The 15,317-nt window shown below is 34.3% G+C and overlaps 1 protein-coding gene across 11 annotated transcripts in view; it reads right to left on the reverse strand.

The window, feature by feature from the left end:
• LOC143256252 (RIMS-binding protein 2-like) overlaps window positions 1-15,317 on the reverse strand; it is a 187,947-nt gene that overhangs the window by 134,912 nt on the left and 37,718 nt on the right. For 4 of the 11 annotated variants that reach the window (XM_076513211.1, XM_076513213.1, XM_076513212.1 and 1 more), the window contains exon 1: window positions 14,625-14,777. The exons of the other annotated variants lie outside the window; for them this stretch is intronic. The gene's annotated coding sequence lies outside the window, so the exon portion shown is untranslated. Of the gene's footprint in view, window positions 1-14,624; window positions 14,778-15,317 lie in introns of those variants that run through there. 11 annotated transcript variants of the gene reach the window in all.

Here is a 15,317-nt window from a genome sequence, read left to right on the forward strand (position 1 = left end):
TGAGGGCAATAGTATTAGCTGATGTATATATATGAGGGCAATAGTATTAGTGATGCATATATACGAGGGCAATAGCATTAGCTGATGCATATATATGAGGGCAATAGTATTATCCGACGCATATATATGAGGGCAATAGTATTATCATTGATGATGCATACATATGAGGGCAATAGTATTATCTGACGTATATATATGAGGGCAATAGTATTATCCGACGTATATATATGAGGGCAATAGTATTAGCTGATGTATATATATGAGAGTAATAGTATTAGCTGATGTATATATATGAGGGTAATAGTATTATCTGATGTATATATATGAGGGTAATAGTATTAGCTGATGTATATATATGAGGGTAATAGTATTATCTGATGTATATATATGAGGGTAATAGTATTATCTGATGTATATATATGAGGGTAATAGTATTAGCTGATGTATATATATGAGGGTAATGGTATTATCTGATGTATATATATGAGGGTAATAGTATTAGCTGATGTATATATATGAGGGTAATAGTATTAGCTGATGTATATATATGCTAGTAAAGTGGTATGTTGCCCCAAAATGCGTGAGGGATGCGTGAGGCTGCGCATCTAGCAGCCATATATTTGAGGTCATAATACTAAAATATTTGTTAGATCCACAAGCATTCTCTTATTTTAAATAATGACACCGAATCCTGTTAAGTCTGTAATAAAGTATATGTTTCACTGTTCTACAACCACATGAAATTAGGTGTAATTAACAATAACGAATATTTAACCAATAACGAATAACGAGCTCGGTTACACGTAAAGTGAATGTTTATTTCTGGTCTTTACCAATCATAAGCTTGGTAACAAGTAACATAAATGGCCATGTCTGGTCTAACCAATCGTACGCTTGGTAACAAGTAACGTGATTGCTCATGTCTGATGTAACCAATCATAAACTTGGTAACAAGTAAGGTAAATGCTCAAGTCTGGTTTAACCAATCATAAGTTGGGAACAAGTAACGTCAATGCTTATGTCTAACCAATCATAAGCTTTGTAACAAGTAACACGAGCTGAGCAAGAAAGGACATGAACGTATGTGCCTAATTTTTACCACTTATAAATATAAGAAGCGACGTGCATTCATGTTTGAAACATTTAATTTTACCCTACTAAGTCGGGCATCAACACTATTGTTAAAATATCTATAATAAACATCAGATGTCTTACTCAACTAGATGTAACATCATTCAACTTTTTTTAGTAAATTTGTCCAAATTGAGTTATTTAAAGCGCGTAATTAAATGACATCTTCCAATGGAACTTTAGGCTCTAAACTAGAATATTTGGCCGTAAAATGGGTTTCACTACGCAGCTAAAAATGTCACCACGCCCCTTACAAGTAAACATTTGGATACCCGTTGAGACTTGTGTCCCAAAATTTCAACACCTGCAACGTTTTGTTTCCGCAGTGAAATAATACAAACTCTTTTAAATGTCACGAGAATCGTCAACTTGTGTGACTCGTGAAGCTAATACAAGTGACGTCACACAGTTACTAAGTGTTTTTTTCTTTAAACAAGGGTCACAAGAAAGGCCATAAGTTAAACAATTTAACGATAATCCAGCGGCAACAATAGTTGTCCCTAACAACATAGTGTGGGACAAATAATTAAAAAGCAGCCTAAATCGTACTTTAATTATAGAAATATGTATAAGTACAAGCAGAAAATGAAACAACAAATAAAAACTGGGCTTCTTCCTTTAACTAAATGAAACAACAAATAAAAACTGGGCTTCTTCCTTCAACTAAATGAAACAACAACAAAAAACTGGGCTTCTTCCTTTAACTAAATGAAACAACAGATAAAAAATAGGCTTCTTCCTTTAACTAAATGAAACAACAAATAAAAACTGGGCTTCTTCCTTTAACTAAATGAAACAACAAATAAAACTGGGCTTCTTCCTTTAACTAGATGAAACAACAAATAAAACTGGCTTCTTCCTTTAACTAAATGAAACAACAAATAAAACTGGGCTTCTTCCTTTAACTAAATGAAACAACAAATAAAACTGGCTTCTTCCTTTAACTTAATGAAAACAAATAAAAACTGGCTTCTTCCTTTAACTAGATGAAACAACAAATAAAACTGGCTTCTTCCTTTAACTAAATGAAACAACAAATAAAACTGGCTTCTTCCTTTAACTAAATGAAACAACAAATAAAACTGGGCTTCTTCCTTTAACTAAATGAAACAACAAATAAAACTGGCTTCTTCCTTTAACTAAATGAAACAACAAATAAAAACTGGGCTTCTTCCTTAACTAAATGAAACAACAAATAAAACTGGCTTCTTCCTTTAACTTAATGAAAACAAATAAAACTGGCTTCTTCCTTTAACTTAATGAAAAACAAATAAAACTGGCTTCTTCCTTTAACTAAATGAAACAACAAATAAAACTGGCTTCTTCCTTTAACTAAATGAAACAACAAATAAAACTGGCTTCTTCCTTTAACTTAATGAAAAAAAAAAAAACTGGGCTTCTTCCTTTAACTTAATGAAAAAACAAATAAAAACTGGGCTTCTTCCTTTAACTAAATGAAACAACAAATAAAAACTGGGCTTCTTCCTTTAACTAAATGAAACAACAAATAAAAACTGGGCTTCTTCTTTAACTAAATGAAACAACAAATAAAAACTGGGCTTCTTCCTTTAACTAAATGAAACAACAAATAAAACTGGCTTCTTCCTTTAACTAAATGAAACAACAAATAAAACTGGGCTTCTTCCTTTAACTAAATGAAACAACAAATAAAAACTGGGCTTCTTCCTTTAACTTAATGAAACAACAAATAAAAACTGTGCTTCTTCTTTTTAACTAAATGAAACAACAAATAAAAACTGGGCTTCTTCTTTTAACTAAATGAAACAACAAATAAAAACTGGGCTTCTTCCTTCAACTAATTTCTATATTGAAACCATCTGACAAATTTTTAGCAACAAGTTTCACTTGGATAATTTAATATACCACCTCCATACAACAGGCAGATACGTCTGCAATGTGTGTTTTCTACGTCACTAATATAACTGCTGTAAATTTGATTGTTTGCTTTGAATTTCGTGTAAAGCTACAGAAGGGCTATCTGCGCTTGCCGTCCCTAATTTAGCAGCATAGGACAAGAGGGAAGGCAGCTAGTCATCACAACCCACCGCCAACTCTTGGGCAACTATTTTACCAATGAATAGTGGGATTGACTGTCACATTATGACGCCCCAACGGCTAAAAGAGCAAGCATCTTTGATGAGACGGAGACTCAAACCCGCGACCCTTACGAGTTAAGTGCCAGGACAGCTCCTGTAGAATCATTAGTCACTCCCATGTAATGAAGTAGAACTGTTTATCACCTCATTTTGACAACACTGTTTATAAACAGAATTTACTGGATTTAAACCGATTCTTATTTTTAAACAGCTTTTATCACACATATTGACGATAACAAAAAAAACAACAAACATTCTTCCTAAAACACACGAGATGTTTACAAAGTGTTACAAGCCTACATTCATTCAGAATTAGGGACAGATACGAGCAGAGAAAGCATGTTCACAAATCTCACTTCAACATAATAGGAAAAATACCAATAAAAATTAACGTATGAGCAAATTAAACATTTACATAATTCATTATTAAGCTAGCCCTAAGTATCCCTGTCTTCTATAACTTCTATTTTATGTTTAAAAGTTTGACTGAAATCTACAACAATAGATACTGACACTGTAAGATCCACTTTCAACTAAATTACTTATTGTACATAATAATTTTGACTGGATATCTAGGTTGTTGTACCATTGTAGAATGTACAAATTTATATCAACTAGGACGTAATTGCACTTTTATGTATATTTCTTACCTCCTGAAGATAGGGGAACGTTTTCCACTGAAACCAGTAGTTTTTGGTACAATTACTTTTAATTTGTTTGTACAATACATGTTTGTGCATTTGAAAACTGATTTTATTATATAGAAACTGATATGGTGATATAAGTTTCAGACTCTATTATTTACCGCCATTGTTCCCATAAAATATTACAATCATAAAAATCTCGTCCACTTAAAACTTAGAATGATTCTTATTTTATATATCTATACTACAAAGCGTCTCTAAGGGCCGAAAACGACCTGTCTCCTAACCTCTTACAACTACGAAGGGTCATTTTTATCATATTCCCACCGAATAAACCACATGCACACCGTCTCGCCATCCCCGAGTAGACTTGTTATTATATACTTATTGTAAGCCTTTATATAGACATTTACAAAACAAATATAAAAACATTCATTTGTCAGTACCGAACACTTACAACCGAGCCTCAACTTTATTCTCAGAATTTCATGTTAATTACAAGTGATCACACAGCACTCGTTGAGCCTAAGCCTTCTTGTAGTTGAACTTAGTTAAGCCGCAAATTAATCGATGAAGTAAATCGTCTGGCACTACGTGACTCGCTGTAAGTTACACTTCCATAGTTTGTTCTTTAAATAAAAAAGTCAGGCGAATAATACGCTTGTTGCCTTGTTGGTGTTAAATTACCGAAGTATCTAATTTAAAGATAAAAATACCTTAAAATCTCAGATTGAATAGTTGAACGAAAACTAACACTCAACAAGATGGGGCTGAACGTAAACAGATACAATGAAACTATCTATCGTATCTTTCTGTCTACTTGATAATAGGTGTGAACAAAGCTTTCTATCGTATCTTTCTGTCTATTTGATAATAGGTGTGAACAAAGCTTTCTTGTGTATCTTTCTGTCTACTTGATAACAGGTGTGAACAAAGTTTTCTATCGTATCTTTCTGTCTACTTGATAATAGGTGTGAACAAAGCTTTCTAGTGTATCTTTCTGTCTACTTGATAATAGGTCTGAACAAAGCTTTCTTGTGTATCTTTCTGTCTACTTGATAATAAGTGTGAACAAAGCTTTCTTGTGTATCTTTCTGTCTACTTGATAATAGGTGTGAACAAAGGTTTCTAGTGTATCTTTCTGTCTACTTGATAATAGGTGTGAACAAAGCTTTCTTGTGTATCTTTCTGTCTACTTGATAATAGGTGTGAACAAAGTTTTCTATCGTATCTTTCTGTCTATTTGATAACAGGTCTGCACAAAGCTTTTTTGTGTATCTTTCTGTCTACTTGATAATAGGTGTGAACAAAACTTTCTAGTGTATCCTTCTGTCTATTTGATAATAGGTCTGAACAAAGCTTTCTTGTTATCTTTCTGTCAACTTGATAATAGGTGTGAACAAAGCTTTCTTGTGTATCTTTCTGTCTACTTGATAATAGGTGTGAACAAAGCTTTCTTGTGTATCTTTCTGTCTACTTGATAATAGGTGTGAACAAAGCTTTCTAGTGTATCTTTCTTTCTACTTGATAATAGGTGTGAACAAAGCTTTCTAGTGTATCTTTCTGTCTACTTGATAATAGGTGTGAACAAAGCTTTCTAGTGTATCTTTCTTTCTACTTGATAATAGGTGTGAACAAAGCTTTCTAGTGTATCCTTCTGTCTACTTGATAATAGGTGTGAACAAAGCTTTCTAGTGTACCTTTCTGTCTACTTGATAATAGGTGTGAACAAAGCTTTCTAGTGTATCTTTCTTTCTACTTGATAATAGGTGTGAACAAAGCTTTCTAGTGTATCTTTCCGTCTACTTGATAATAGGTGTGAACAAAGCTTTCTTGTGTATCTTTCTGTCTACTTGATAATAGGTGTGAACAAAGGTTTCTATCGTATCCTTCTGTCTACTTGATAATAGGTGTGAACAAAGCTTTCTAGTGTATCCTTCTGTCTACTTGATAATAGGTGTGAACAAAGCTTTCTTGTGTATCTTTCTGTCTACTTGATAATAGGTGTGAACAAAGTTTTCTAGTGTATCCTTCTGTCTACTTGATAATAGGTGTGAACAAAGCTTTCTATCGTATCTTTCTGTCTATTTGATAATAGGTCTGCACAAAGCTTTCTTGTGTATCTTTCTGTCTACTTGATAATAGGTGTGAACAAAGGTTTCTATCGTATCTTTCTGTCTATTTGATAACAGGTGTGAACAAATCTTTCTATCGTATCTTTCTGTCTACTTGATAATAGGTGTGAACAAAGCTTTCTTGTGTATCTTTCTGTCTACTTGATAATAGGTGTGAACAAAGCTTTCTATCGTATCCTTCTGTCTATTTGATAATAGGTCTGAACAAAGCTTTCTTGTGTATCTAACTGTCTACTTGATAATAGGTGTGAACAAAGGTTTCTAGTGTATCTTGCTGTCTATTTGATAATAGGTGTGAACAAAGCTTTCTTGTGTATCTTTCTGTCTACTTGATAATAGGTGTGAACAAAGTTTTCTATCGTATCTTTCTGTCTATTTGATAATAGGTGTGAACAAATCTTTCTATCGTATCTTTCTGTCTACTTGATAATAGGTGTGAACAAAGCTTTCTTGTGTATCTTTCTGTCTACTTGATAATAGATGTGAACAAAGCTTTCTATCGTATCTTTCTGTCTATTTGATAACAGGTGTGAACAAAGCTTTCTAGTGTATCCTTCTGTCTATTTGATAATAGGTCTGAACAAAGCTTTCTTGTGTATCTTTCTGTCTACTTGATAATAGGTGTGAACAAAGCTTTCTTGTGTATCTTTCTGTCTACTTGATAATAGGTGTGAACAAAGCTTTCTAGTGTATCTTAATGTCTACTTGATAATAGGTGTGAACAAAGCTTTCTATCGTATCTTTCTGTCTATTTGATAATAGGTGTGAACAAAGCTTTCTTGTGTATCTTTCTGTCTACTTGATAACAGGTGTGAACAAAGTTTTCTATCGTATCTTTCTGTCTACTTGATAATAGGTGTGAACAAAGCTTTCTAGTGTATCTTTCTGTCTACTTGATAATAGGTCTGAACAAAGCTTTCTTGTGTATCTTTCTGTCTACTTGATAATAGGTGTGAACAAAGCTTTCTTGTGTATCTTTCTGTCTACTTGATAATAGGTGTGAACAAAGGTTTCTAGTGTATCTTTCTGTCTACTTGATAATAGGTGAGAACAAAGCTTTCTTGTGTATCTTTCTGTCTACTTGATAATAGGTGTGAACAAAGTTTTCTATCGTATCTTTCTGTCTATTTGATAACAGGTCTGCACAAAGCTTTTTTGTGTATCTTTCTGTCTACTTGATAATAGGTGTGAACAAAACTTTCTAGTGTATCCTTCTGTCTATTTGATAATAGGTCTGAACAAAGCTTTCTTGTTATCTTTCTGTCTACTTGATAATAGGTGTGAACAAAGCTTTCTTGTGTATCTTTCTGTCTATTTGATAATAGGTGTGAACAAAGCTTTCTTGTGTATCTTTCTGTCTACTTGATAATAGGTGTGAACAAAGCTTTCTAGTGTATCTTTCTGTCTACTTGATAATAGGTGTGAACAAAGCTTTCTAGTGTATCTTTCTGTCTACTTGATAATAGGTGTGAACAAAGCTTTCTAGTGTATCTTTCTTTCTACTGATAATAGGTGTGAACAAAGCTTTCTAGTGTATCTTTCTGTCTACTTGATAATAGGTGTGAACAAAGCTCTCTAGTGTACCTTTCTGTCTACTTGATAATAGGTGTGAACAAAGCTTTTTAGTGTATCTTTCTTTCTACTTGATAATAGGTGTGAACAAAGCTTTCTAGTGTATCTTTCTGTCTACTTGATAATAGGTGTGAACAAAGCTTTCTTGTGTATCTTTCTGTCTACTTGATAATAGGTGTGAACAAAGCTTTCTATCGTATCCTTCTGTCTACTTGATAATAGGTGTGAACAAAGCTTTCTAGTGTATCCTTCTGTCTACTTGATAATAGGTGTGAACAAAGCTTTCTTGTGTATCTTTCTGTCTACTTGATAATAGGTGTGAACAAAGTTTTCTAGTGTATCCTTCTGTCTACTTGATAATAGGTGTGAACAAAGCTTTCTATCGTATCTTTCTGTCTATTTGATAATAGGTCTGCACAAAGCTTTCTTGTGTATCTTTCTGTCTACTTGATAATAGGTGTGAACAAAGTTTTCTATCGTATCTTTCTGTCTATTTGATAACAGGTGTGAACAAATCTTTCTATCGTATCTTTCTGTCTACTTGATAATAGGTGTGAACAAAGCTTTCTTGTGTATCTTTCTGTCTACTTGATAATAGGTGTGAACAAAGCTTTCTATCGTATCCTTCTGTCTATTTGATAATAGGTCTGAACAAAGCTTTCTTGTGTATCTAACTGTCTACTTGATAATAGGTGTGAACAAAGGTTTCTAGTGTATCTTGCTGTCTATTTGATAATAGGTGTGAACAAAGCTTTCTTGTGTATCTTTCTGTCTACTTGATAATAGGTGTGAACAAAGTTTTCTATCGTATCTTTCTGTCTATTTGATAATAGGTGTGAACAAAGCTTTCTTGTGTATCTTTCTGTCTACTTGATAATAGGTGTGAACAAAGCTTTCTATCGTATCTTTCTGTCTATTTGATAACAGGTGTGAACAAAGCTTTCTAGTGTATCCTTCTGTCTATTTGATAATAGGTCTGAACAAAGCTTTCTTGTGTATCTTTCTGTCTACTTGATAATAGGTGTGAACAAAGCTTTCTTGTGTATCTTTCTGTCTACTTGATAATAGGTGTGAACAAAGCTTTCTAGTGTATCTTTCTGTCTACTTGATAATAGGTGTGAACAAAGCTTTCTAGTGTATCTTTCTGTCTACTTGATAATAGGTGTGAACAAAGCTTTCTAGTGTATCTTTCTGTCTATTTGATAACAGGTGTGAACAAAGCTTTCTTGTGTATCTTTCTGTCTACTTGATAATAGGTGTGAACAAAGCTTTCTTGTGTATCTTTCTGTCTACTTGATAATAGGTGTGAACAAAGCTTTCTTGTGTATCTTTCTGTCTACTTGATAATAGGTGTGAACAAAGCTTCTTGTGTATCTTTCTGTCTACTTGATAATAGGTGTGAACAAAGCTTTCTAGTGTATCTTTCTGTCTACTTGATAATAGGTGTGAGCAAAACTTTCTAGTGTATCTTTCTGTCTACTTGATAATAGGTGTGAACAAAGCTTTCTAGTGTATCTTTCTGTCTACTTGATAATAGGTGTGAACAAAGCTTTCTAGTGTATCTTTCTGTGTACTTGATAATAGGTGTGAACAAAGCTTTCTTGTGTATCTTTCTGTCTACTTGATAATAGGTGTGAACAAAGCTTTTTTGTGTATCTTTCTGTCTACTTGATAATAGGTGTGAACAAAGCTTTCTTGTGTATCTTTCTGTCTACTTGATAATAGGTGTGAACAAAGCTTTCTTGTGTATCTTTCTGTCTACTTGATAATAGGTGTGAACAAAGCTTTCTAGTGTATCTTTCTGTCTACTTGATAATAGGTGTGAGCAAAACTTTCTAGTGTATCTTTCTGTCTACTTGATAATAGGTGTGAACAAAGCTTCTAGTGTATCTTTCTGTCTACTTGATAATAGGTGTGAACAAAGCTTTCTAGTGTATCTTTCTGTCTACTTGATAATAGGTGTGAACAAAGCTTTCTTGTGTATCTTTCTGTCTACTTGATAATAGGTGTGAACAAAGCTTTCTATCGTATCCTTCTGTCTACTTGATAATAGGTGTGAACAAAGTTTTCTAGTGTATCCTTCTGTCTACTTGATAATAGGTGTGAACAAAGCTTTCTTGTGTATCTTTCTGTCTACTTGATAATAGGTGTGAACAAAGGTTTCTAGTGTATCCTTCTGTCTACTTGATAATAGGTGTGAACAAAGCTTTCTATCGTATCTTCTGTCTATTTGATAATAGGTCTGCACAAAGCTTTCTTGTGTATCTTTCTGTCTACTTGATAATAGGTGTGAACAAAGCTTTCTTGTGTATCTTTCTGTCTACTTGATAATAGGTGTGAACAAAGCTTTCTAGTGTATCTTTCTGTCCACTTGATAATAGGTGTGAACAAAGCTTTCTATCGTATCTTTCTGTCTATTTGATAACAGGTGTGAACAAAGCTTTCTAGTGTATCCTTCTGTCTATTTGATAATAGGTCTGAACAAAGCTTTCTTGTGTATCTTTCTGTCTACTTGATAATAGGTGTGAACAAAGTTTTCTATCGTATCTTTCTGTCTATTTGATAACAGGTGTGAACAAATCTTTCTATCGTATCTTTCTGTCTACTTGATAATAGGTGTGAACAAAGCTTTCTTGTATATCTTTCTGTCTACTTGATAATAGGTGTGAACAAAGCTTTCTATCGTATCTTTCTGTCTATTTGATAACAGGTGTGAACAAAGCTTTCTAGTGTATCCTTCTGTCTATTTGTTAATAGGTCTGAACAAAGCTTTCTTGTGTATCTTTCTGTCTACTTGATAATAGGTGTGAACAAAGCTTTCTTGTGTATCTTTCTGTCTACTTGATAATAGGTGTGAACAAAGCTTTCTAGTTTATCTTTCTGTCTACTTGATAATAGGTGTGAACAAAGCTTTCTAGTGTATCTTTCTGTTTACTTGATAATAGGTGTGAACAAAGCTTTCTAGTTTATCTTTCTGTCTACTTGATAATAGGTGTGAACAAAGCTTTCTAGTGTATCTTTCTGTTTACTTGATAATAGGTGTGAACAAAGCTTTCTAGTGTATCCTTCTGTCCACTTGATAATAGGTGTGAACAAAGCTTTCTATCGTATCTTTCTGTCTATTTGATAATAGGTCTGCACAAAGCTTTTTTGTGTATCTTTCTGTCTACTTGATAATAGGTGTGAACAAAGCTTTCTAGTGTATATATCTGTCTACTTGATAATAGGTGTGAACAAAGCTTTCTAGTGTATCTTTCTGTCTACTTGATAATAGGTGTGAACAAAGTTTTCTAGTGTATCTTTCTGTTTACTTGATAATATGTGTGAACAAAGTTTTCTAGTGTATCTTTCTGTCTACTTGATAATAGGTGTGAACAAAGCTTTCTATCGTATCTTTCTGTCTATTTGATAATAGGTGTGAACAAAGCTTTCTCGTGTATCTTTCTGTCTACTTGATAATAGGTGTGAACAAAGATTTCTATTTTATCCTTGTGACTATCTGCTTATCCCGTTGTAACTTCAAAAGTTCATGCTTGTTGATAACCATGTTGTTTACCCACATTTACTTATCTCTGTCAGTATTATACCTACCAAACTATTTTGACTTCATTTTTGTCAGTCATTCTTTAACTTCTCAAATCCAGTGATCTATTGTGTTTAGAAAGATGAAGTAAAGTGATGTTTGATCATCGATAGTTAACCAAAGATCTATTAACGGAGCCCATACATACTTCTCTGTTTTTATACAAGTTTTCTAAAGTATTTGTGCACCAACTGCTTGATAGGTCCATGACCTTGCTGACTACACGGCACTTAAGAGTGGACTGAGCTGTCGGGAGATCATGAAACCCCTTTGTTTCATTTGTGAAGTGTACAGGTCGTACTGGTATATATATATTATACGTTTTGCAATAATTAGCGCAAGAGCTTGCTCAGGTATTTTTCAGGAAACCTCCACGTCTTTGGTATCCCAAAGAATCCCATGCTGTTTTATTATCCCATCCCCAAATATGCCCCCGAGGGTACCTAATAACGTAGTCTCACAAAGTTATCCCTCAATAGTGAAACTATTTCTATTAACGTGACCGTATTTTATTTAGAGCACGAGTGAGTCATATGTTTAATTAATTAAGTGTAATTCTGAGGATACTTGTCAAGGAAAACGTGTCACCGTGATGCAGAATCGCATCGCCTGTTACGTTAAACAAAACTTCGTAGATTTGTCACAGAAACGTGTCAATGTGACGCGATAACGTGTCATCTTTCTTATAATAGGAATGTGAAAGTCGTTCTCTCTGTCATACTAGCCATTATAGTTTGTTCGTCTTTGAATTTCGTGCAAAGCTACACGAGGACTATCTGCTATAGCTATCCCTAATTTATCAGTGTAAGACTAAAGGGTGTGTGTCGTTTTTCTTATAACGAAGCGACATCGGGCTATCTGCTGTGTCCACCGAAAGGAATCGAGCCTCTGATTTTAGCGTGGTAAATCTGTAAACTAATCGCTGTTCCAGCGGGGGAACAAGACTAAAGGGAAGGCAGCTAGTAATCACCACCCACCGCCAAGTCTTGAGCTACTCTTTAAACAATGAATAGTGGGATTGACCATCACTTTACAACACACCATGGCTGTAATGGTGAGCATGTTTGGTGTGACAGGATTCGAAGCCGCGACCCTAATATTACGAGTCGAGGCCCTAACCACCTGGCTATGGCGGGACTAGTCATTATTTAACTTGTATATTCAAACATCTCTTCAACTTTTATCAATCAAATCGAACGTATCATAGCAAATGGCTCAAGTTATTCTGGTAAAGATAGAATATGGGCAAATATTAAGCTAAGTTTGGTTTGTTTGAGATTTTCGCGCAAACCTATACGAGGGCTATCTGCGCTAGCCATTCCTAATTTAGCAGTACAAGACTAGAGGGAAAGCAGCTAGTCATCACCATCCACCGTTACATTATAACACCCCCAAGGCTGAAAGGGTGATCATATTTGATGTGACGGGGATTAGAACCCGGAACCCTCAAATTACGAGTCGAGTGCCTTAACCACCTGGCCATGCCGAGTCACTAAAAATAAGTAGAAAATAATGAGAACAGATATGAAAAATAAACTATGTCCTCTTGAATTGCCTTGTCCGTTTAGAAATTCAACTACAAAGTTTTCATCGTTTGAAAAATTCCTCTAACGAAGCCATTTATAGAAAAAAAAACTTCAGAAAAACTCACCAATCGTTCATTTTTTAATAATTTAATATCCCGAAGGAGGGAAATTTCATTTTTTGAATACTTGTTCAACTTACAGCGTCTGGTGAATTGTAAGATAAGTTCAATTAACACGAATATTATGCAGACGAGGGATGCGAGCGCCCTCTATTAATAACTAAGTATAGTACAAGGATTAATTATGTGTGTATACCAAAACCTCTGTTATATGGAAAAGGTTCATGAATATTGACACTTTAAGATAGAAAACAATTGTATTAACAGATAAAAACTGTTACAATCTATCTTCAGTTTGTGAGGTACTCAAGCAATGGAAAACTGTTATTAATTATAATGTATCTCAGAACGACTGTTATGGGTATTAACACTTTTATTTGTAAGCAGCGAACAACGTTTCGACCTACCAAAGTCATCTTCAGCTTAACAAAAAGGTCGAAACGTTGTTCGCTGCTTATAAATAAAAGTGTTAATACCCATAACAGTCGTTCTGAGATACATTTTTATTTCAAGTGGGTTTCTTCACCAAGTGTTACTAACTTTAACAATCTCTGAGGGAGTCTTTTCATTGTAAACTCGTGGATTATTGTCTAAATAGTCTCGGAACTCAGTATTACTGGTTTTATGTTGTAACTTAAACGTTATTGTATCATTAAGTTAACTGTTAATCTGATCTTAGACTTGTTTATTTTGTGAACATAAAAGATTAATTATTAGTGCTTCCTGTTTTCGGATAACACTTATCATCTTACCCTAGTGGTCATCCTTTAAATTAGAGTTAGAAGAAGAAACCCTAGTTTCACAGAATACGCTTATGTTAGCACGCGGTTGACTTCACGCAGATTTCTGTCGCCGGCCACGTTAAAGCGTCACATACCGTGCCCTCACGCTACGTCAACTCGAAAGGCAAACTCACTTAACGTATTCACAGTATGGCTGCACGCGGTGGTTCGTGACTCGCTCAACTCTTGACATGCGGGTCTGGGCGATCAATTGGAAGAACCTACATCAGAGATCTTACCAGAGTAGGGAGATGTTAAGATAGAATAACGTATATAATGTAGAAACAAACGTTCAACCACACATTAAAAAGAAAACGAGTCGTATTCCTCTGATGAATACGGCGCCTGATGTTCGCTTGCACAAACAACCAATCCCATCAGTGGGTGGTACTGGATACCCTGGAAAAGTGTTTTGTGCAGAAGTTCGCCAGACAAAACAATGAACTTGATTCTCGGATAATGGCGTTGGCTGTACATATTAACTGGATGGTAAATCCACATAGATCACTAGTGAATTTATAATGCTATCAAATAATTGCCTATACATTGGTCACAAAGTAAATGTGTTAGGGTAACAATTATGTATATTCATTTTTTCTTTAATTTGCGTGAACGAGATAATTACTTTCAACTTCGGATTAATAAATAAACGGCACTAACAAATTTAAAATAATACGCAATTATTAACTTCTCTTATAATCACAGTGGTATGCCTGTGGGCTAACATCTCTAAAATCCGGGTTTCGATACTCATCATACAAACAATCTCTCATGAACAAGGACTAACCAATAATAACAACCTAACTTAAGTATACCTTCACACTACTGACATGGTGTACAGATACTTAAAGAAACGGCATCACTGATCGTCGTTTCGGTAGAACAGAATTTTGTATACTAAGAAGGAACAACCACGTAAATTATTAAGGAGGAAGACAAACTTGCTCTTTGTGGATACACACGGCACGAGATTTAAGTTATATTCTGCACGTGTGGGCCGGACGACAACGCTTACCTTTCTCTAGTATCCAGTCCTCGTCTCGAAGGCGTAAAGTCCTCATTTGTTATGCCATAACTTTTGTTATTTTCTTGTCTAAAAACGACCTCTTGCCAACAACCACCTCGATCGGAAGCCTGAGCTAACCGAGAGCCACGAGGTCGCTGTAAGAGTGCCTACACATAGGAGTGCGTGTGGTTCTCTTACCCAATCAATAAGCTCTCTCATATTGGACGCAACCAATACGAACTTCGGAAGAGGGAGTGGAAGGCTTGTACTTAAATAACCGTGTTTGTTTTCATGTTGTTCATGTATAACATTAAAACTAACCGTGTTTGTTTTCATGTTGTTCATGTATAACATTAAAACTAAACGTGTTGTTTTCATGTTGTTCATGTATAACATTAAAACTAAACGTGTTTGTTTTCATGTTGTTCATGTATAACATTAAAAGTAAACGTGTTTGTTTTCATGTTGTTCATGTATAACATTAAAACTAAACGTGTTGTTTTCATGTTGTTCATGTACAACATTAAAACTAACCGTGTTTGTTTTCCTGTTGTTGATGTATAACATTAAAAGTAAACGTGTTTATTTTTATGTTGTTGATGTATAACATTAAAAATAAACGTGTTGTTTTTATGTTGTTCATGTATAACATTTAAAACTAACCGTGTTTGTTTTCCTGTTGTTGATGTATAACATTAAAAC

Source organism: Tachypleus tridentatus, chromosome 7, assembly GCF_004210375.1.
Source record: "Tachypleus tridentatus isolate NWPU-2018 chromosome 7, ASM421037v1, whole genome shotgun sequence".
NCBI classification, from domain to species: Eukaryota; Metazoa; Arthropoda; class Merostomata; order Xiphosura; family Limulidae; genus Tachypleus; species Tachypleus tridentatus.